This window comes from Molothrus aeneus, chromosome 2 (genome assembly GCF_037042795.1).
Source record: "Molothrus aeneus isolate 106 chromosome 2, BPBGC_Maene_1.0, whole genome shotgun sequence".
Lineage (NCBI taxonomy): Eukaryota > Metazoa > Chordata > Aves > Passeriformes > Icteridae > Molothrus > Molothrus aeneus.
In genome coordinates this window covers 62,172,580-62,196,651 of record NC_089647.1, presented here as the reverse complement: position 1 = coordinate 62,196,651, position 24,072 = coordinate 62,172,580, and positions in this window count along the sequence as shown.

The window sequence follows — 24,072 nt, the reverse complement described above, 5'->3', positions numbered from 1 at the left end:
GTTTTTAATGGTGAAAATTATATTTTCAATGTATTCTATAACTGAACTAAGTACCTAAGTAACTATACTATACTATAGTTAGTACCTAACTTACCTATACTAATTAACTAAGTACTAAGTATATATTTAAAATAGAGTTAATATACCCTGTCTACTTTAGGAAGCTGATAGGTTCTTTTGACATTAATAGCTATGTTCTTGAAATGCCTCTCCCACTATCTTCTGTCATAAACTTCACCAAATGAAAATATTAAATAATCCTGTAAAACCTTAACAAGACTTTGTATAAATGCATGGACATCTTAGAATTAGCAGTGCATGACTGTCATGACATATTTTTCTATTTTTTCATTCAAGAAATAAACACTTCACAGTACAATTTATGCAGTACAATTTATACAACTTTAATGCTTTAATAACATACTTGTTAAATACACAGATGAAAAATAAAATTGTCTTAAAAACCCAAGATATTGCCGATATTTTCAGGAAACAAGTCCTGTGACAGAACAAATTCCAATCACTCTGTGATTAGTATACTATAAATATTTTCTTAGACAATCAAAATAGATTTCATTAAAATTCAGTATCTTCTTTAGTTTGCTATTACGCATTTCTAGATTAATATTCTTAGAGTGTTAGTTGAAATTTCTCATTGATATGCCTAGGCACTCTGACCTTGGGATGTTAATCTGAACACAAACATTTATCTCTGCCTTGTCACTGTTTGAGTTTGTGTCTTATGATCAAATCTCTTAGATGGGTGGATATCCATCACTTTGCTGCCATTGGCTTGTGTTGATTTATAGATGACATCTCAAAGCAATAGTTGTTTTGAACCGTTCAATGCTTCATAAAATAAAGCAAGAAATTTCATAGTACTCCTGTGCTCTGGTAGTAACTACAACTATTCAATATTTCCCAGTGTGATTTATCATACTGTGGAATAATACATTGACTTCTCCCCTCTTTTTCCACTGCTTCAGTCTTATATTAGCCAGTAAGATGCCATGTGGTGGCTATATACCTAAAAGAGAAAAGCAAAGTCTAAGTAAAATTCCTTGATAATCTTGCACGTAAATTTTATTAATGCTGTTATGTTTTGGGAGCTGTGAATTTTCAGCAACGTTTTGTAACATTCTATCCAGCAGAGAGGAGAATGCAAGCCTTTTCAGTTTTCACAAAAATATCATAATGGAATAAATGTAAAAATAGATTTGAATAAGAAGGATAGGGAATTTCTTTCTATACATATTTGATTAATTAGAGAGGATCAAAGGGAAATCATATTAATTAATAATGTGTTATAAAAAAGTTCTCTCTCTCTCTTCCTCTAAGAAGAAACACAGATATTTTTAAGAAACTACGTTATTAAAATAGTCTTTTCCTTTAGATAAATATAATGAATAGATTAACCTCTTAATTTTTGTTTATGTGATTGACTTACCAAATACTATTACTTTTTATATTTCATTTCAGCGTTTGAAAGCCTGATATGTGAAATATCAGTTACACACTGTGTAACTGAGGTGCTGTTGCAGTAAGGAAAATAATGACTGGTATTCATTACATGACTATATGTATAGCAGGTTTGGGGGGTTTTTTAGTTGAGGTTTTGAGTGTAGGATTTTTTTCTCATGGTAGTATTATTAATTTTTTTCCCCTGAGGATTTAAGAAAACACTAGAATCTGCATCCTATTCCAGTGTTTGGTATCCCTTATGGTCAACATTTTTTCCATATATGAAGTCAGAAATTCCAATGTTACAAGCTGTTGCTTATTGTCCTACCCCTGAACACAAGTATGTAGCACCAGGTCACATCATCATTCCATCCTCCCTTGAGAGCAGCAGGTTCCTTCTTTACCCTCATAAACAAATCCATTTTTTCAGCTCTTCCTCATGTCTAATGTCCATACTCTTTTTGCCCAGCTGAGCTAGTTGTTTCATTGCAGAAGGCAAACTGGTTGGTCAAACATGATTCTGCCTTGGGTAGTCCACTCTGGCCAACCATATTCTTGTTTTTTTCAAGTTTGATCTGACATTAAACTGGTCTCCCTCCATTTAGTTGTCCAGATCCTCTTATATTCCAGTCTTAGAAATGATGAGTCCTTCCAGTGCTGAGGAACATTTTGTTTCCTATTGCTTTTCAAAGACCACACAAAACAGCCTTGAAATATCCAAATGCATTGGCCACACCTACCAGTACCCTTGGGAACATGCTTCCTATCTCCATGGTCCCTAATGTCCTGCTGCTTCAAATATTCCTTAGCTGTATTATTCTTGATTATAAGTGATGTTTTATTCTTTTTATTTAAAAGGAATTATCTTTGGAAACTGGAACTGATCAGTGAAAATTGAGGGAGGGAATAACCAATCAAAACAAGTAAATTCCACTAAGTATCTTTGTTTTTTTCTATATCTTTTTTGTCACTGGGTACACTGTGAGTAGTGGGCCCAAAGTTTTTTTTTAAGGTGTTTGTTTGTTTCCCTTTTTCTTTTCAACTGATAAAGTTACAGAAGCCATTTCTATTGACTTGTGTATCCAGTGCTAGCTACAAGTCCTATTGAGATTTGACTCCCCAGTTCTATACTTCCAGGTGTTGTCTCTATAGTCTTCCTGGGTAATTCACTCGCATTTCCATTTCCTACATACTTGCTTGCTTCTGTTTCTCCATGCCAGTCTTCTGCTTTTCACACTGGACACAGCAAAGGACTGCTCTTGTTCTTTAGATAAATTATTTTTAAAGATCAATTTGTTCTGCTCTGACCCTTTGCCCTTCAGGAAAGTGCTCAGGAACCTTCCAAAGGGGTCTGTCAAGGTAATTCTTAAAAAAAGACAAATTTCTTTCCCTTGAGGTCCAGTATTTTGGATTCTGCTATTTGTTTGGCAATTTCTCTAAATATTTCAAAATTTGTCATATCACCCTAGCTTCACATCCCCAGTAAGTTTTTCCTTGTTTGTAATTGTTGCGTCAAGCAGAACATCTCCCCTGTCTGCTCACTCATGTCACTGAGATGTGTCAAGACAGCCCCGTCTCCTCATTTCCCAAGCTGTCTACCATTTATTACAGCACCTAGTTAGGCAACTTATGCCACCACGTATCTACAGTGCCAGTGAGATTATGGCTGTTCAGCTGTATATGAACCTCTAATTCCCCATTCTCTTCTTTCACTGTGTGAATTCCTGTACAGGAAAAATGTATGGATCCAGTATCTACCTTACAGAAGGAAATATTCTCAGTTAGGAAATGCTTTATACCCTTTCCCCCACAAAAATAAATTCTTCAATACATTGTGCTTTCCCCATAGTCAGATATCAGCTACTGCACTGAAAATTACTTTCAGCTGAATGTAACAGTATTTTATACCTGCACAAAAGCTTTTCTTTTTGCCATTCCCTTGTCTTTATATATTTGATTGAGAAAACTATTAGACATTACAACTTCAGGTCTGTAGGGCTGGAACCCCACTTATGTTAAATATGACACATGTAAATTATTCTCAGGAGAAAGACAACTATGCTGAGGTAATAATATTTTTTAGACGGTATATTTCATGAAAATAATTTTACATTTAGTGGAAACACTACCTGTGGCATTGATTTTTCATTTGCATATGTGGTTGGAAGAGAGAATGCGAATACATAGTATACTGACTGGTGCACCACTACAGAATTTTCCTTATATTTATAATATTTTATTTACAACTCTGAGAGTTGCAGAAATTTGATTTCTCATTTACATTTTCCTTTTAGTAGATTTTAGTAATGTTTTAGTAAATGTTTTTACTAAGGTTACTGAAGGTTTGTGGGGTTTTTTCCCTCAGAAAACATCAATATTTGCAATTCTATAGTTGGTTCACAGCAAAAATATAAAAAGATAAAAATACTTCTGAACTTTTCAAGACTTTCAACTGAGAAAAGAACACTAAATTGTTCTTGTTCATTGAGGCATGTGATAAAAACTGATGACCTTGATTTATATGTTCTTGAAATAGCTCTTTTCACCTTAATATCCATCCATCTTAAGGACAAGAAGTTTGCCCATGATAAAACATAACATTCTCCAAGGTGATGCTAAATGTTCAGGGAGAAAACTGTAAACTCTTTCAATGAGATATGGCTATGGCAAATCAAGGTGTTCCTATGCTTTCACTTTGTGTCACTTTTGTTGTATCATATGCTACTTACCCTGCCTTTAAAACTTACATCAAAATCTATAAAAACCTTGTATGCTTTTCTTATTAATTATTTGTGCATTTCCTAGGTAACAGGTTGGCACAAAGGTTAACAATTTCCCTCTTACTCTTTCCTTCACTTTTATTACTCTCCTTTTCTTAATTGAATGAAACTGTACAAAGTAAATATTTCTTTCCTTTGATTAAATGACCCTCAACTTGTGACGGTGTTCACAGGGGTTTTCAGGTGAGGGAAGAGACGAGAATGTTGACTCCATGTTCAGAAGGCTTGATTTATTATTTTATGATATACATTACATTACAACTACACTAAAAGAATAGAAGGAAAAGTTTCATCTCAGAAGGCTAGCTAAGCTAAGAATAAAAAGGAATGAATCATAAAGGTTTGTGTCTCGGACAGAGAGTTCAAGCTAATTGACTATTAATTGTAAACATCCAAGATGGGCCAATCACAGATGCACCTGTTGCATTCCACAGCAGCAGATAACCATTGTTTACATTTTGTTCCTGAAGCCTCTCAGGAAGAAAAATCCTAAGAAAGGATTTTTAATGAAAAGATGTCTGCGACACTCAACTCAGAATGATAACTAAAAAAAATGTTGTAGCCAGTATTGAGGTGGGCCTCAGCTGTACTATTTGCTGTACTAAGTGAAACTAAGTAGAATAATTTTCTTTAATACACACAGATTAGTGAAATACAAGCAAAGTGGTTGAATAAAGACATTATTCAACCTGGTACATTATTAACACACCAGGAGCTATGCTGAGAAAACTTTAGCAGTGTGTCTTACTGCATCTTCCTTATTTTGGGATGATTACAGTCAGACTTCTTCACAAATAAATGTGGAGCAATGAAGATGTCAGACTGTTGCTAGGATCTTGCTGCCAGCAGGGGTGGAAACATTAAGGCAGGTTTAGAGGCAGTCGTGGTAAAACTGCATCTTGACCAAAAGCTATACCAGCAACAAATTACTGCATTTTTTCTCTCTAGAGGAACTTCCATAGCTCTACATAGACTGAAATTTCCTCACTAAAGACTATAATTCACCTAGTGTAAAAGGAGTCAGCTCTTTATTGCCAAATCAGATGAAATATTCCTAATGATGCACTCATTTTATGAACTAAGAAGTGCAAATGGCTTCTTCACTATTTTTCAAAAGCTTATTACTTAGCCATAAAAGGAACAGACTCATAACTAATACCTGCTGATTATGCAAATATCACTTCCTATCACTACTTAGACCTATCTCTAATTCCTGTATGTTTTTGCACTACCAAAAAAATATTCCCTCCTAGTTGTTTATATGTCAGTACTTATTTGAAAACTCAAACAGATGTGTAAACAGGATTGTTAGCACTCACTGATAAAGCTTTGCAGATGCATTTGTCACAACTGGGAGCAGATAAAACAGAAACATTACCCAAGCAAATAGAATATCACAAGACTTACACAAAATTCTCGTAGTTTTTTGCATCCAAAAGAACTAGATATGTGTTTCACACACAGAAAATACTTAGGAGAAATTAGTGTATAAAGCTGCAGAGAAAGCCCAGCTGAAGTAATTTAGAGACAGTAATTACGTCCACATTATTGTTATTGTAGTTCTTACCACACACCATGAAGCAGAAAATAAGAACCTCTGACTCACAGAATACTTGAAAGATATTGTAAAGATTCCCCACAGTAAAGCTTTGTGTGCCACCTCATCGAAAAAAATAGTAAACAGATAATAGCAATCATCTAAGCATGCTTTTGGAAGTAATGGAAATTTTAAAGGGCCATTTTTATACACAAGTGCACATTTAGATATAATTGGTGTTTTATCTGTATTCTAGTTTATAATCTATAGGTTAACCATGCCTGGGTACTTGTGGATGAAGAAACACACCTAAGGAGTTTCATCACTTTAGTACCTTGTACATTCCATATTTCAATAGCAATCCACAGTCAGAGGACAAGTTGAGCATAGTGAAAAAGAATGGCAGTTAAATACACTAAGCAAATCAAGAAAATCAGCCTTAATTAAATTTGTTCAGGTTTGCAGAAAAAAAAAGCCAAATCAGGTCACTGTAAAGGCTTTAGAATATTTTATTGCACTCCCTCATTTCCTCCCATCAGCAGTAATTTCCCTTCATTCTAGCTGACCTTTCCTTCTCCTATTCCCACCATCATTCATTAGGAGAATTTTACCTTAAAATGCCACATTTCTCATACGCAGTGAAAAAGAAATGATTTACAATAAACCTCTCCTACTATACTAGTTTTAGGTTTTCTATTTTTTTTAACTAAAAATACTTATATATTTGTAAGAGAGTTGTAAATGTTTTATTTCATCTAACAGAAAGAGAAAGCTAATGCTTTACTTTTCAAAGCAAGTGCATACACACGGTGCAGCAGCTGCTGTTTACTACTTACCATGAAATCGCTCTGTTTCTCAATTCTTCCAACCTGTTAAAATTAATTGCTTTACTGATTTTTTTGGTGAAGGAAGGATGCTATTCGTGATATCTCATCTAAACAACAAATTTAAGTAAATTAGTTGTCTAATTATCTTAATCACTGGATACCACATACTTAGAGAAACAAATTCTGTGCAATTTATATAAACATAAAAATAAACTACAATTATTTCACATTAATTCTCAAGATCACTCTTTCGAGATGTAGAGATTCAGAAACTTGATAACAAAAACACCACATTTCTGTACAGTTTCACATAGAAAGCTTCAGCTTTTTTCATTGGATGAAAAGTCAAAATATCACCTTTTCAAGGCTGTATTTTTCTAAAGGATCTGACAATACCATATCTTCAAAATTAATCAGTCCATTACAGCATTAGCCTTTTTCTCTTGAAGCAGCTCTGAGTCTCATGATAATTGGGTTTTTTGTCACCATTTCCTATGTCTAGATTTGGATTCCTAAACAGATTACTCTTCCTATAGTATCTCATGGCTACCTGACTGCAATGAAGCACATGAAAAATTTAAAATAGAAGTTGCATCCTGACCAGCAAGACTATTTAGGAGAATAGGTACAATAATATGCAAATGTATATCTTTCAGATTATGTAGCATTGGTATTGATATTAAGCTGACACATAATTAAAAATCTGGATTTATTGTGACCAGAAAATTATTTGACCTTAGTTGAAAACAATTTTGGACAAATACAGCATGAAAAGAAATATATTTTCATTTTTGCTATCAGTTTATCTCAATTCAATTATTCAATTATTTTCTAGGGATGTATTTTCTGTTCAGGAAAAGAAAAATTCTTAATCAGTCCTGTTAATGAGCAAATGTCTTAGGTTTCCTTCACAAAGTTTTGGTATCAAGGTGTCTGCATGAGGGTCTTCTGTGAGAAGAGGCTAGAAGACTCTCCTAAGTGTGATAGAACCAGTTCTAGCCAGCTCTAACAGAGACCCACTGCTGTCCAAAAGAGCTGGAGGTGAAAAGACCTTCAGTGGAATCTGTAAAATTTCAGAATTTAAGGGGCTAATGTGTATGTCTCAAATACCAAGAGTTGAATATCTGTGGAACCGACCAAGGGTTGCTGGTAATAATATGCCACGAGAAAGAACAAGATGTGGCTATTGATGGGGTCAGGGGACGTAGGGCAGCACTTCTCCTGGACAAATGTCCTTCTTCTAGTTCCTGGAGGTGAGCACAACACCGTACAGTGCAAGTTATCTCCTTCCTGCCTTCCCCTCTTTCTCTCACTCCTTGTTTGTTTCTAACTCCTTTATCAAAGCCCACTACTGTATGCTTATACAGTAGGTCAGAGACTGACATACTAATTGTCATGTGTCATTTCATAAAAAAACTCTGCCTTTTTTAATTTTTTTTGCAGATCCTCTGAATTTTGTTGTTTCTTTTGACCATAAGCATCTAAAAATCTTGAATGTTCCCTTCCCCTTAAGGGTGGGATGTCACAGTAGTTCCTCTAGAATAAAAGATTTAAGAAGAGGGTAAAAAACTGCTGCACAACAGCTGACAGGAAAGAAAGAAACCAGAACACATGAGAGAAACAACTCAAGATAGAAGGAGGAGGGAGTGGAGATGCCAGAATAGAGATTCCCCTGTAGCCTGTGGTGAAGACCATGGTGAGGCAGGTTGACCCCTGCAACCCACAAATGATCCTACACTAGAGCAGGTGGATGTACTTAAAGGAGGATGGGAGGAGACACAGCTGGAACAGCTGACTCTGACTCACCAAAGGGATATTTCAGACCTTATGCTATCATGTTCAATGTAAAAAGTGGGGTAAGAAGGAAAGAGAGGGAGGACCTCTTGGATGGTGTTATTTGTCTTCCTGAGTTACCATTATGTGTGATGGAGTCCAGCATTCCTGGAGATGGTGAACCCCTGTCTGCACACCCATAGGAACTGGGGAATGAATTCCTTGGTTTGATTTGAGTGCCTGACTTTTGCTTTCCCTATTAAATTGTCTTTACCCCATCCCACAAGTTTTCTAGATTTTTCTCTTCCAGTTCGCTCCAGATCCCACTGGTGGGGAAGTGAGCAAATCGCCATGTGGTTCTTGGTTGCTGGTTGTAGTTAATCCATGACAGATGTTTAGACATCAGACTAAGATATTCTCCTTGGTGTCTTTAGTCCCAACATCCGCACCCAGACATAGCTTTTTTGCTTTTGTTTTTCAAAATGAGAGGTCACAGATTTTTCTAGTAGAAAATTTAGCTTAAGGCTATCAAATTGATTGTGTTCAATTTGTTTCCCTATATTTTGTTGTTTTCCTCTACAGCAACTTTAAAATTATCCTTGGGAATAAAGGCAGAAATACAGAAGCTCTTTTTTGACATAATGAAAACACTACTGACATTTCATTCTAACTTTCCTAATTTATTCAAAGTCTAGTCTAGGTCCACATATTTAACTCACTGCAGCTGTAAAATCTTGACAATGAAGCCACAGTTCATTCAAGCAAAAACTTATTTAATATTTTTAGGGTTTTTTTCCCAAATTCTAGAAGTGGAAATTTAAATATTTCCTTTAATTCTTACTGTGTAAAAAGAAGAAATCCTTGTTTTAGCAGCACTGTAAGAATCAGTCACACAGGCCAGTGTCAAAATTGTGTTGACTTTGAGGAAAAAATACTGTGTCTCAGCTGAACAAGTGATCACTTGAATGACTCCTTGGGCCAGTCAAGGGAAAGAAAACAAGGATGCAAATTTATGTAGTAATTTAAATGAATGACATGCCATTGTCAGTTTAGCAGTTATCTTATTCATCATGTTAAGATGATGTAAAACATAGCATATAGAAATGCTGAGATAGCACACATTGAGTAGAAACTGTGTTAATAGCTTCAGGTTTTTATATACATACACCAACATATATAAAAGTTACATAAGAGCTAAAATTTTAGTAATTTCAAAACATGAATTTTAGGAATTTTTAGAAGATCTACCATTGGAATTGCTTCCCCTCCACATCTTTCTCCACAAGAAGTCAAAATAACCAGTCTCCTCTATTGAATATACCTAGTCATACCTTCATTGAATTAATCAGCTGTTTATGAACAGCAGTTCTTTAGGGACAAGTATGTTAATTTTGGGATGACAGTTATTTACTTTTGTTCTGTGTTTATGTACTTGGTGGTGATAACTAATATTCCATTCTGCATTATCTCGTCAGCTCAGCTTGCTGGAGAGCATTTTGATAAGGTAAACCAACAATGAAACTGAGCTTAAATTAAGATTTCTAGCATAATGAAACTCAATATTCACAGCTCCTATGCCATGACTGAGATCCTGCACTCATTTTAATGCAATTAAAGTGAGGGAGGGAAAATGCTGTAGAATACAGAATATTCACGCTGAATTGCTTTCAAAACTGAGAAAGCAAACCAACAGTGAAACTGAGATGACACAAAATTTTATCTCTATATTAAATATAAATGCTTTCAATGAGCTTGCTTTTGCTACTGAAGATCATATTGAACTTTCAGACTACAGACTTTCTTTGAGTGCTATTAAGAAGGAAAAATGTTAAAGATTGAGGGTCTATAAGTCTCCTTTTGACTTCAAAACTGCACTTTCCTGTAGTAGTGCGGCACCTGATGCAGACTGGCACTTGTTGGTCTGTACAAAATATCCAACAATTAAGCATTGTTGTCATTATAGTGCAAGAGGTCTATTGTCATTACATTGCAAGGGTTCCATATTGCTAGAGTTTCGTACCTCCTTGATGTTTCTCGTAGGCAGCTCCTCTAGGCACTGACTCTTCCTTGCCCTGGCAGTAACCAGCTGACTCCAGTTCCCCCCAGCCAACCAATCCACTCTTCTATAACACTCTTCTGGTTGGCTACAGGTGCGGCCTGTTAACATCAGGCCTGCTCCTAATCCTTAGTAATTGGCTCAGCTGCAACTCTTTAGGGGGTAAGATTACATTCTCTGTTCTGTCCCCCTACAGAGCTTGATGGAGTCTCCTTATACCTTATATGTAAAATGTTCCATATGATTTTCTTTTTTAAAAGTCTATAAGGGATTTAAGAGATTAGTTTATGTTTTATACTGGGACAAACGATATGTGGTAATTTAGCCTACTCCATTCAGGCCCACCACCAGACACATTAACAGAGGGTTTAGTTCATGTATAGGCCTTTGGGGACAAAAATTGCACATATTTTTGAACATGTTTTCACATTTATGTTTGCCTGTTTATTTACCTAAGAGGGTGGAGGTACAAAGATAGATACTTTTCTCCTGAAGATGCATGTTTTTAGAGGGAAGAGGCTTTGACAGTGTCTGTCACCATTTTCAGGCTGTACTAAACATCCCAGTGTTTATCTGATGTTCACACTTGCGCATTGGCCAGTTCCATATATAATCCATTGAAAAGTCTTAATTGAAAAAATTCATAACATCCTGGGAGTGTTGAATTTTACTCAAAATATAATACAATGGCTAGAATTGTGATTAGTCTAAAGTATGTTCTGAGATCTAAAGTGTAGAAATGTTGACAAATAAAGACACAATAGTATATAGCCAGTACATACATACCTAGCTGCTTTGTTACTATTTTTGCTTTACTACTGATTTACATTAAGAAAATAACTGTAGAGCTTATCATTAACATGATCAAGCTCTCTTATTTTATTTTCCCTCACCATCTTGAGGAACAGCAGGTCTTTTACCTTTTAAGATGCAAATAGGATGATTTACAAAGTCAGTACTTTTTGTGTATCTATAATTTTGCAGATCTCCTGTTGTTCGGTTCACCACAATCATAAATTAGATATAAAGGACTGAAATTCGAATTCCCAATCTTATGACTTGTTTTACCAACATAGAATTTAAAACTTCACACATAAGCTACTGTGAGCAGCTTCTCTCACAATAATTTTGTTCTTGGTAGAATAAATATTTGTGAAAAAACATGAAGACTAGGTATCACAAATTGTATTAAATGTATAAAAAAATATGTCTCAGTCCCTGAGCAACAGTCTGAGCTCAGTCTCTGCAGACTCCAATATTGCAGTATCAATTCCAATGCATTTTCTTCAGACACAGAATTGACCAAACTATTCAGAAATTGAAACAGAAAAATAGAAGTTGGAAAGCTTAGAATTCCTCATTAAATTACAGATGCTGCAGAATGGTCTGTGTAAGCAATATGAGTGTCCTATGGGGGGAAAAAAATGAGAAAAGTCTTTTCTTCTTCTGTAACAAGCATCTTTTATTGTACACTTTATAAAACTCTTTAAACTTTTAACTTGAATTCTGTTTTCCAATGTGATGAGTAGAGGATTAGAGTACTTCAGTGCAAATAAATTCATGTTTTATAGAAGACTTGCTTCTACCAAAATACTAGGTCAGTCCCACATGCTATAGCTTAATTTTTGCTCAGGATAAATAATTTATTCACGTAATCCAAAACCTTGATGCATTTTTTCCTCTATTCTGCAGCCAAATTCACACCAATCTAATATAATTATTACTTGAAAGAGTTTGTCAACGGCAGATTTTTTTGTTTCAAACAGTGTCAATAGGAATCTTGCATTCCAAATTAGAGTGTTTGGACTGTACTATGAAAGCATTCAATGTCATTCAGAATGATTCATCTCTTACTTTATATTTCAAGTGGGTTTTTTACCTTTTTTTACCTCCGCTAATTGAGGTTCCCTCCTGTGTATCCATTTACTCGTTATAGAGTATTGGAGATGTTAAACAGACAAGCACAGAAGCAAATAAACAAATTCTGAGACAGTCCAGTTAAAATATTGGAGTCTCATCCTTCTGGCAGGAGAAAAGACATCCCTGAACAGTGTCAAAGTCAAACATACATGAGTTGTTGGTTTCTGGGTAGGAAATACACTTTATGATCAACAGAAACTATTTTAGAAACTAAAATCTCTCTTCCACAAGGCAAGGGCAGCTATATCATGAAAATACAAATCTAGAGTTGAGTCTGGAGTGAAACATCAGCGGATCAGCAATGCAGAATTGATGACTATGAAAAAGTCCTCAACTGAGAATTACAAGTGTAAATGAAGCTTTACAATTAAATCTAGCTGATTGATTAATGGACATTTCAAACAGTTTGCAAAGAAATTTTCAATCACCTGAAGCATTGCAGTCTTCTTGATCTGAATGACAACTATTTTAAAATATTACTGAATAATATTTCTACACAATGTGAAAGATGGTGAAAACACATTATTACATATTTATGCTACTACTGTCTTCACATTGGGGAGCACAGGCTAAAGAGGATTACATCATGAAAACCCATCTAATTTGTACTATTCTTTGCAATGATAATTCTAAATGTGTTTTGTTCTTATTTATTTGTGTTTCACAGAATCACAAAATCAGAATTGTTTGTGCTGGAAGGGATCTTAAATCTTGTCTTTTTCTACATTCCCTGCCATGGGCAGGGATATATTCCACTAGACCAGGTTTCTCAATGCCCCCTTTACATACTGGGAGACTGTTAAAAGGTCCCCCTGGGGACTTTTTTCTGTAGGCTGAGCTACCCAGCTCTCTTAACATATTATCATATTGTCAACTTATTTCAAAAGTCCCATACCTTCTTGGTGATTTCTCATGGGCATCTCCTTACAGCACTGACTCCTTCTTCATCACAGCACAACCAACATATTCCAACTCCCAGCACAGCCAACAAACTCCAGCTAGCCCACTCTTTTATAGTACTCCTCCTCGCTGGACACAGCTGTGGCCTGTTAAGAGCAGGCTTGTTCCTAATCTTTGGTAATTAGTACAGCTGAAACTCTTCAGAGGTGAGATTACCTTCTGCACTATTCTCTTACATTGTATCCCCCCAGATCATCATAGTTCTGGAGAGCTCTGATGCTATTTGTGGCCCTCCTCTGGGCTTGCTCCAGCAAGTCCCTGTCCTTTTTATACTGAGGACCTCAAACTTGGGCACAGTAAGCCAGGTGGGCTCTATGAAGGCAGAGCATAGGGGGAGAATCACGTCCCTCCACCTGCTGGTCACGTTTCTTTTGGTGTAGCCCAGGATGTGATTGGCTTTTTGGGCTGCAAGTGTACATTGCCTGCTCATGCTGAGCATTTTGTGCACCACCACACCCAAGGCTTTCACCTAAGAGCTACACTTAATCAATTCTCTTCCCACACCTTATTTGTGCTTGCCCTGACTCACATCCAGGACACATAAAAATTTTGTACATGAACACAAAGTATGAGCTAAATGTTGTATATTTATATCCTATATGTATGTGTGATTGACATTTCTTCTGTCCTGCCCAATAAAATGTATTTTGACTGTATATTCTGCACAAGAGTTAAGTGCTCAAGATGTGGAAGAAAGCAAAAACTTTGAAAAGATACTTATAATGTTTAATTTCATTTTTTTACATGAGGATTAGTATTCAATATAAGAAATATAAATCTAGTTATTTCCAAAGAGTCTTCAAAAAATGAAATGTAATCCTTTTTCTGCCATTGACATACCATTTGTATTTAAATAAGAAGGAGAAAAAAACCCCAGGAACTACACTACTATTTAATATTTTGCAAAGGATTAGGGATGAAATGTCAATTACCATAAATATAGTAGAAGGTTGCTGCTGTCTGGAAGAAAACCTTCTGTATGACACAAAATTTTTTTTCAAGCATAAGTATAGATAAACTGTCTTCCTTGTAATAGTTTTTTAATGTTTCCTTGCAAGGTTATTGAACTGAAGCAAGTCACCCAATTAGCTGGTTTATTCACCTATGAGGCAGCTAACTAGCATTCATTTTTTAAAAAATTGCATTTGTCTTTGTGCTGCAGCTCCAGTCACAAATTAACAAATCTTTCTCTGGATCTCCCACAAAGCCTTCAAAGTAACTGATGAACTACCAAAGAGAATAGCACAACCTTGGACTCTCCAAGCAGATATCTGCAGTATGAACCTTTATATAAGAAGTGGAATTAATGGCCAGGATGTAGAAGCAGCCTTTATCATTATTCATGTCAGAAATTTAAATAGCAAGTCCTTGATGCTTTTCTTCAGATCACAGTACTGCCTCAAAATCTAGCCAAAGATGAGAAGGGACATCAGCAGAGCTGTGTACAGCTGTGATTCTGGTGAAGCAGCTGGAAACTTAGCAGCACTGTGAAACCTTTGGAAGCTTTTTGTACTTGTTGCAAAATGTGGCAGAATTTTATGTCTGTCCAGGACAAGATGGAACCAAACACGTATCAGAATTGTTCTATTTTTCATCTAAACAGGTACAAGTTTTTTAATTGAAGAAAGAATAGTTTGGTAACAACATCTTTCTTGCCTTTTAAGAAATTCATTAATTAAACTATTTTAGTTTTCAAGTAATTTAGCAAAGCATCAGGAAAGAACATATCACACAAGTCCTCCCTCCAAAAAACAAAACAAAACACTGACCAAACAAAAACAAACAAAGAAACAAAAAGACAACAACTTAAAAAAAAAACCACCAAAAAGCCACAAAAGGAATCCACTATTTCAGACCACAAGATTTCAGGAACGTAATCAAAGTACAAAATGTACATACAATGACTTTTTTTTTTGCCTAATTACAAACCAGGAAGCTGCATTTAGGCCAGACTCTCAGCACAAGATCACTTTCCTCTTTAGAGTGTAAATATATTTATTGGAAATGAATTTGTGCCTATTTTCAAGGTCACCAACATATACTACCCATATGTGAAAAAAAGCTGACTTTTTAACAGTCTTTTTGTGACAGGACAAAGAGAAATGCTATTAAACTGAAGGAAGGTCAGTCAGAGCAGAAATAAGAAAGAAGTTTTTACAATGATGTTGGTAAAAACAAAGGAGCATGTTGTCCGGAGAGGCAGTAGGTGCCCCATCCCTGGGTATATTCAAGGTCAGGTTGGACAAGGCTCTGAGCAACCTTATCCAGTTGAAGATGTCACTGCTTTTTGCAGGTGGAAGCTGGATCATGTGACCTTTAAAGGTCCTTTTTAGGCCAAACTGTTCCATGGTTCTATGATTCTATGAGGAAAATATTCACAATTCTCCTATATGCAAAGAAATTCAGAACTTCAAAGAATATGGTAAGTAAATTCTCATTTCCTAAATAGTATTGTTGAGTATTTTCAACTGGAACAAAAGTTTCAAACAATTCTTGAGGAGACAAGGGGAGGAAAGGAAACTAAGTAGAAATAGAACAGCTTTATTTTTTCATCAAAACCATTTAATCTTATTCTGTGAAAGCAATTCCTAAAGGAATCTTCTTGTAGACTTCAATAAAAATCACACTGAACAGGCAATCAGGAAGAGCTGAATATCAAAGAAAAGACAGCAAACAATCAGTTCTAGTGTTTTTATTCAAAAACTTACTTTATTTTTATCCTAAGTTTCTTTTTAAATTAGGCTGAACAGTTCTAGGGAGCAATTTGTAGCTCATATCAATTTAAGATATGAGCCTTATTGTGAGGTTCCCTTCATGAATGTCCATTTCACTTGCTACACAAATATCTTGAACTAAACGATGAACATTTAATCAGTAAAAGATTAAGTTAATTCCCTTATTTTGTAGTTCTTGATTTCTTTATTGACTTGTAACAATAAAAATAAGTAAAAGAGACATATAGTGTTAGACATAGTTCCTTAGGATTTTCTGCACAGTTTCATGGTGATATAATGAAGAATTTTATTTATTTATTTTGTACCACTGAATAAAGGTTTTCTCAGCTGATTATTAACAGAAACAATGAGTATCATTCCACTATTGTTGTTCTCAAATGTATGTTTGAAGATGTTGTATCCAAAAAAAACTTTCAAAAGAAAAAGATACACCAGGGTGAAATGGACTTCAGTATCTTCTCTGAAATAAAGGTGTACACAATACTTTGCTTGTGACTGGTATTGATTTTCTCTGATGTGTGACATCATCTATCAAATATTTTTGTGGAAAAGAAAAAAAAGAAGTCATGCTTTATTACTAGCTGAAAAGCATGGAAAACAGATCCAATAATCTCCCATTAACAGAAAACAGTATTTCTTTCATTGATCAAGTAAGTCAGAAAATAGATCTGTTTAGTACCCTTTGGCACCTGTTTGTTCTATTTGGTTTTACATAAAATCTGAGGGAAAATAGAAAAATGACTTTTAAATTAGGTTTTCTTTACTTCTCTGATATAAGTGATGCTTAATATGGAGAGGTTCTGTAAATATAAATTATTGAGCTACAGGTGAAAACTAAATAAACTTAGTCTGTATTTTTTACATACTGAATAGCAACATTGTTTTTGAGAATAGAGGAATAATAGTGAATTTCATAGTGAAGGAGCATTTAAAAGAAATACTTAAATTGTGAGGAAGTAGAAGTTCACTTTGATGGAGAGAGCGAAATCCTGAAAGAAAAAGAAAGCTTATAAAAATAAAAACTAATAAAAATTTCATACATTTTAAAATAATATAAAGGAAGTGGTTATGCATACAATGCAGACTAAACTATTGTAAACCTCTTAGATTTCAAATCCAATGGTATATATGGGGTAGAAAAAATGCAGAGGTAATTTCTAGCCTCTGTTGCTACAAATAATCTTCTGTATTCTTGAGACAAACTAAATATTGATGTGTTTCTAGCTCTATCAACAAGTATCTTTAGATTCAAACAGATGTTCCTGGGTTTTTTTGCCCACTGGTGCCAATATTCATTATAACTTTGCCCAAAGGAGTAAGGGAACTAATAGAGTATGTCTGTAGCACTACCTTGCTGAGAAATGGTCCATCTATGCCAGAGATTTGCTTCAGAGAACACACTTAAATTCAGATTTTTTTCCCCATGGTGCTCATCATAGATATCCCAAATACCTATGAGTCATTGAGGAGCATAGATGGGATAAAATATGTAATGCACTGGTTTGCATTGTAGATAATTTCCCAAAGACACAAAGCAAATCTAAAAGAGTTTATATGCATAAATTTTTAATTACAAATTTTTACAGCTTAAACATATTGGATTGCAAGCAAATCAAGGTTCACTTACTCCCCTATGAGCCATCATAATCAAGGAGTAAAATCTTATTTTTTTCCCACACACATTAAAGAGTTACAATAAAAAGTTCTTATTCCAATGATAAAAAGTATTTTTATTGCTCTGCGTTGCTAAAAGTACTCACTCTAAAAAAAAAGGTAACTTGATTTTCAGCAGTAAATGGATGAAGAAGGATGAAACAGACCAGTGATTAACTTGGAAAATTTAGAGAAATATACAAGTTTAGGAAGAATGACTGTGAAATTGTACACAAGATCCATGGTAAAACTCATAAAAATAAAATATTTGTCTTTGCAGCCTGTGGTGTTTGGAGGATACACATTTTCTTCTGTATATTCTTTTGCCTAATATGTGCTGTGATTTAGTTTTGACCTGTAAGAGTCTGCACAGTTTGGGAGAGTTTCTATAAATGTGAGGGGAGAAGTTGTTTGTTTTTGTAAATTTCACAAGTAAAAGATTGAGGTAGATAAATTTTTTAAACATTTTGTTTTAAGGAAAATAGTACACATCATCTTTGTGTCCTTTAAAATCACTTTTTAAGTTCTGTTCATGGATTATAAATTTCTGTCAGTTCTCAGATAAAATATACCATATAACTCATGGATAGCAAATTCATTCTCTTACAGGTTTTGTATATCTCCTGTATATATGCTACTTAGAATGCTTTCACATAAACAGTAAACCAAATGCATTGTGTTTGTATCTTATTTGCCAAAAATATATAGGGTATCTTCAAGGCAAGTTTATTGAAGTGCACCTTCATCAGACTCTTTCCATATGCTATGTGGAGTTGCACCCTTTGTATGCCCAGGTTTTCTTGATGTTTGGAAACTTGAAATATCCTCTGCGCAGAGGGGTAAATGTTCAAAAATTCAAGGTTAAAGGATACCACAAATTCAACCTACATCCAAATTCCAAGTGGCCAGTGAAAGTTTTAGAGAAATCTGAATACATTCATGGAATTTGATTTATGAAAATGCTTGATGTCTAAAAACTTTTATTACATAAGCTTAAAGAATTCATATTTTCTAAAGAATTAAGTACCTTGTAGACATAAAGGTGAGATGAAACTTTGATTGATAATTGTGTATAGGGCCAAGACCAGACACTATTTTGCAGAAAGCATTCTACTTCTTCAATTCTTAGAAAACTCTTTTTCTTTCATGGTACTTCTTTGAAAATTTACATGTCATAGGCAAATCTCTAGCTCAGAGTTCTAATAAGATTGTCTATATAGCTAAAAGTATGGGACATCTTCCTGAATATTTTACAAAAGACTTTTCTTTTTTATTTTCCTGTCCAAAAGATCATTTCTATTTTTAAGCAGCCCATGATTCCTTTTGAAGGAGACCTAGTATGATGGACATCTGTTACAATTTTAATAATTTCTCAGAAAATAGAAGTATATTGTATCTTATTAATATTCTTGTAAAAAATTAAAATATATTAAGGATTCTGTCCTGTCCTCACAAATTAAAAATTGAATAGGAAAAGGGCCTCTGAAAAATTAAGGGACTTTCTCTTTTTTGTGCTACTTCATTTTTACCAGACTTAAATAGTGCAAGTTTGGTTAGATGTAAATGGATATCCAGGAAATTACCCAAATAATCCAAGTCCAGGCCTTAATACTTTAAGCTATTCCAAACTACTGTCTAACACTAACCATGAAACTGATCTGGTACCTGATGTTACTGAGGTGTTACCTTCCAGTTCCCTTCTTTATTCCTAGGACTTAAAACCTTTTCATTTAAATATTTACTTGTAAGGTTCTTAGAATCACTAATGATCTGCATCCATGCAGAATCATGTTTTTTTGGTTTAATACTTTCTGAAGTATTAAAGTTCTTGTTCTGTTGAAACCTATGCACATTTCCAACACTTCTTTCTCAGTTCCACAAAGTTCTCAGTAAACCTAAGCCAAGGTCACACTGCAGTTTTACATCTAACAATGCCTCGAGAGATGTCTCAGAGACAGCTGAGAGACACCTGGTGTTATGCCAGTAGACACAGAGAATTGGATTCCCCAAATACCATACATCAAAATGCTGCCATATGAAAAGATCATGCATCCAGACAGCCTGGGAGCAGCGTGTCCTTCATGAGGATATCGTAATAATGCACATGAGGCGCATGATTAACTTACACACTTTTAAGTTATAACAATCAGGAATGTACTTTAGCAGGTATTAAAAGCTTAGGTGTGGTCTGTATCTGGTTCTGAACAAAACTGCATTTTAAGAGTGTCAAAACATTATTCCAAGGTAGCAACCTCCAAGAACAAAATCCCCAAAAAACTCTCCTACTTTCTAGGCATTATTGATCACAACTACCATGCTCTATTGACAACAGCTGCAGTAATGGTAGAATTCCTCATTTTGAACTAATTTTAAATGAAGGAAAGTCTGGCATGGTCAATCTCCAGAAATGTAAACCTTATTTCTCTCTAAACCTTCTCCCATTCTTCAAGGAAACTGAAATATTACTCCAGTACTAGCTAATAATATATAACTCTAAAGGAAATATAGTACTAAAAGAAGTGGAAGGGCATGATTGTCATATTAAACAGGTCCTACTAGTGTCAGTAGGAGCTATTTCTTTGAGTAAGCTGGCTATTTTAATCTGAGCTTTCTGTATCACGTGGTGTGTCGTGTTGTTTCTTAGCCTATCCACCATCTGTGACTGAATTACTTGCAGGGAATATTTTGTCCTTGAGAGAGGCAGGTTGAAGCAGTATCTGTAGTTTGAAAACTCAAAGGACAGCAGGAAACAAAGCAGGTTTTTGGGTTTTTCTCTTTTTTTTTTTTTTTTTTTAACAGCTGAAATCCATCAGTCAGTAACATCAGGGATTCTCAGTAAAAACTGTTTTAAACTCTAATCATGTGACTGGCAACTGTGGAGAAAGACTTGGCGTGCCTACAACAAACTGGTACAAGGCACTTAGGAAAGAAGTGCTATTCTTTTCCTGCTCTCTTTTCTCTGAAGTCTAGCCTGGCTTTTACAAGTAGAGGCCTATGCTGGGAGCGAATAATAATCATTGCACATCCAAGGCAAGGGTAAACCCTCAGAGGAGCTAAGGAACATATGTGAAAGCAATTGCTGTGACTCCTTTTGAAAGGTTACAGAACGCATTCCCCTAACACCCTGTCATTCTCTGTTCTGCTGACTAACATAGAAACAAGTGTGGGACTCTGTTGCTCCCTTCCATGCCCACCCCTCACACTCTGCCTTATGCTTTCCACCCTTTCTGAGCACATCAAAGCCCTGGAGTTCGTGACAGCACTTTGCTTGAGGTAATGGCTGCTAGCAGGCTCTCTCCTGTGCTCATGTCTTAGTAGGACTGTATATTTAATATCTTTACTCTGTGCAAAAAATCCTCAAATTAAATACGTGTGTAAAAATATTTGTTATGTTGAGAAAAATATCCATAGCTGTTATATGATAATTGCCACTCTAATACTATCATTAACAGCAGGGATAATTGACAGAAATCACTGGCCCTAGTCCAAGGGCCACTACTTTCTACCTGAATAAGCAGAGTAGTAATCCTTTTTTTTTCCTCCCTCAACATTGATGTACATTTGTAGCAGTAAGCACTGAAAAAAAGAAGTAACCCTGTTTTTAAGATCAAATCAGAACAAGTGTGAATGGTTTCGAGTGGTAACTTTCTGTTTACAGGAAAACAATGTTAGCAGAACATTATGTCCTAAGTTTCATACACTAGTTTATCCACCTTTGGACAAATTAACACATTTTAATGAAAGTATTTTTCAGTTTAACAACACAGAAAACATTTTTCTGATTTGTCACTGTAAATTTTGAGCAAGAAGCAAATTGTTTCTCTCCACCTACTTTAGCAAGATAAAATTATAACACAAGATGCCATAATGTCTGTTATTCTAGGAAAAAATTCATTCCATGAATTTAATGGCTGAGTTTTTCCTTGCTGTTTTCAGCCAGTAGGCTGTTAAACCCAGTGAAAAAAATCCACAAATCACTCAGGAACTTCTTACATTTTTAGCAACTTGAATCTACAAAAATGGTCATTGGTCAGCCTTTTTACTTAGCTCTTCTTGAAAATATATGAACTTTGCTAGTGAATGTTAAAAAATAGTGGAACATGTCTTTTTGACTAGACCTATAGTTTCCTAGAGGATTGCTGGAATTTAAGGAGACTGAAAAAGCAATTTTAGATGACAAAAAAATAGTCATAAAACTATACAGTTTAAAATTTCTAGCAATTTTTGAATTAAATTATTTTTTTTTAGTCTTCAATTAAAAAGTCACTCTGGTTTTTTTTTCTAGTTTTCTCTGAGATTGACTTAATCTAAAAGCACAGGATTGCAATAGCAGGGAAAATATGGAATACAAAAAGAGGTACAATAGTTGACCCGATACTAACTTTAAACTTTCAGTATTTTCATTCTGACATGGAACAGGAAAATAAAGGTATTTGCAGAATTTTGGAATAAAAAAATAAAGAAACAAAGAAGGAGTAAAGTTTTTGAGCATCCTGATTACAGGAAAGCAGGTATGTAAGTTATATTAAAACAGAAAGAAAGTGTTATTCAAGGCACTTTGAGTAGTCACAGATTTCAAAGCAGTATTCACTATTCAGTTTTGCATCTGGCCATCTCTTTGGTACCTGACCTTGGGCCATCAAAACCAGAGTTTTGAAAGTCACTCAGAGATGAAAATGTAAGGCAAATAGCTAGATAAGGCAAATACAGAAATAATTCTTGTGTGCTTACTAGCAATTTTAAACAAGACTCACTTAGAATCAGCTTACTGTTTTCATATTTACACTTCTTAACCTTGTGTTTTTCTTTCATATTCATAAAACATGATTTTAGGCATATCATTGTGGTATGATGTTCTTTTCACAAATGTCATGACATTTGTCCTCCAGGTTGATTTCTTTTCACTTCCCTCATTAATATTCCTGCTTGGAGGCTGTCCATGCTCTTCTCCTTATTCCTGTGCCAATTCATGACACCTGGCCACAGTAACCTTTCAAATGGTTTAGGATGTGGAATTCCCTAGGTTTAAGATAATTTCAATATGTAGTTAGAGTTATGTATGTTTGGGCAGATGCCCAGGTGTTTTTGAGGCTCCATTCTTATTTATAATTTAAAAATACTGAACTGTTCTTACCAAATAGGATAATATTTATTCAGAATTGATTCTTCAAGAGGCGTAGACACAATTTTGCAGAGGGACACACACAGGCAGAGATACAAGAGAGTTGTCAGGGTAGAAGGGACACCAGAGAAGAAGAAACATTGAAGAAGAGCAAAAAAGGTACCCAGCTCAGGGCAGGAGGAAAAGCAGCTACCCCAGAACAGACAGTGAGGAGGCTGAGGAGGAAGCATGACTGCAAAGGGACAGCTGATGGAGGAACCCACATCACAGCAAAAGAGCAGAACCTGCACTGAGCTCTAACTCCTGCACTGCCCCTCACCAAAGCAACTGGACATAACCTGGGACACCAGGAATTAGGGATGAAAGGTGTTTTTCAGACATTTGTTTACTTGATTCTTATTTATTTTTCAGAATTGGAAACCAAAGATTTGGTAATGGCCATTTAAGTTGGTTGAAGTTCTCTTCTTGAAATACTTTTTTGTCTCAGGACAGGTCTTCAGCCTTTTTGAAATATCTTTAGCCCTTTTGAAATAAAATGTGTAAAACTTTAGAAACTGATGCAGTTCTTTCCTTTCTGTAGTTTTTTTGAGGTTTTTTTTTAGAAATAATGCTAAGATCTACTTCATTACTAATTATACAAATAATATACTGATGAATTTGGAACAAATTGGTAAAATGCATAAAAATAGGATCACTAGATCATTATATTAGACTATTTATGTAATTGACATAAATGGATTTATGGCTATATCCATAATTAAACATGATTTTAATTTTTCAGCAAATTACATTTTTAATGTGTAACACCCTTTCTGTCTTTTATCTCATCTCATGGCTAACATTTCTTTCTACAAGTTATAAACCCCCTCTTTCAATGTGTGAATTATGTTTTGAGTATGTAAAAACAAATCAGTAATAAATTAACAAGATTTTTAAAATTAGATACTCTCAATGATATTAAAATGTTCTGTTGGTTGGAGTGTACTTTTACACCTTGTAGCAACATGATAAACTCCCCAAACTTGTTGGCCAAAAGAAAGGATTTTTTGACTTCAAAAGAAAGCAGATTCTTTTTAATCTAACTGGTATTTATCATATATTTACTCTAATCCCCTGTATTTATCCCATAAGCACAGGCTTTCAGATAACTTTTCTGGGTTTGTTTTTTTCTTAATGGTCTTGACCTGTTCATTCCTTTATCTGGTTACTTTCAGAATTTTTTAAAATACACCTTTATATTCCTGCTTA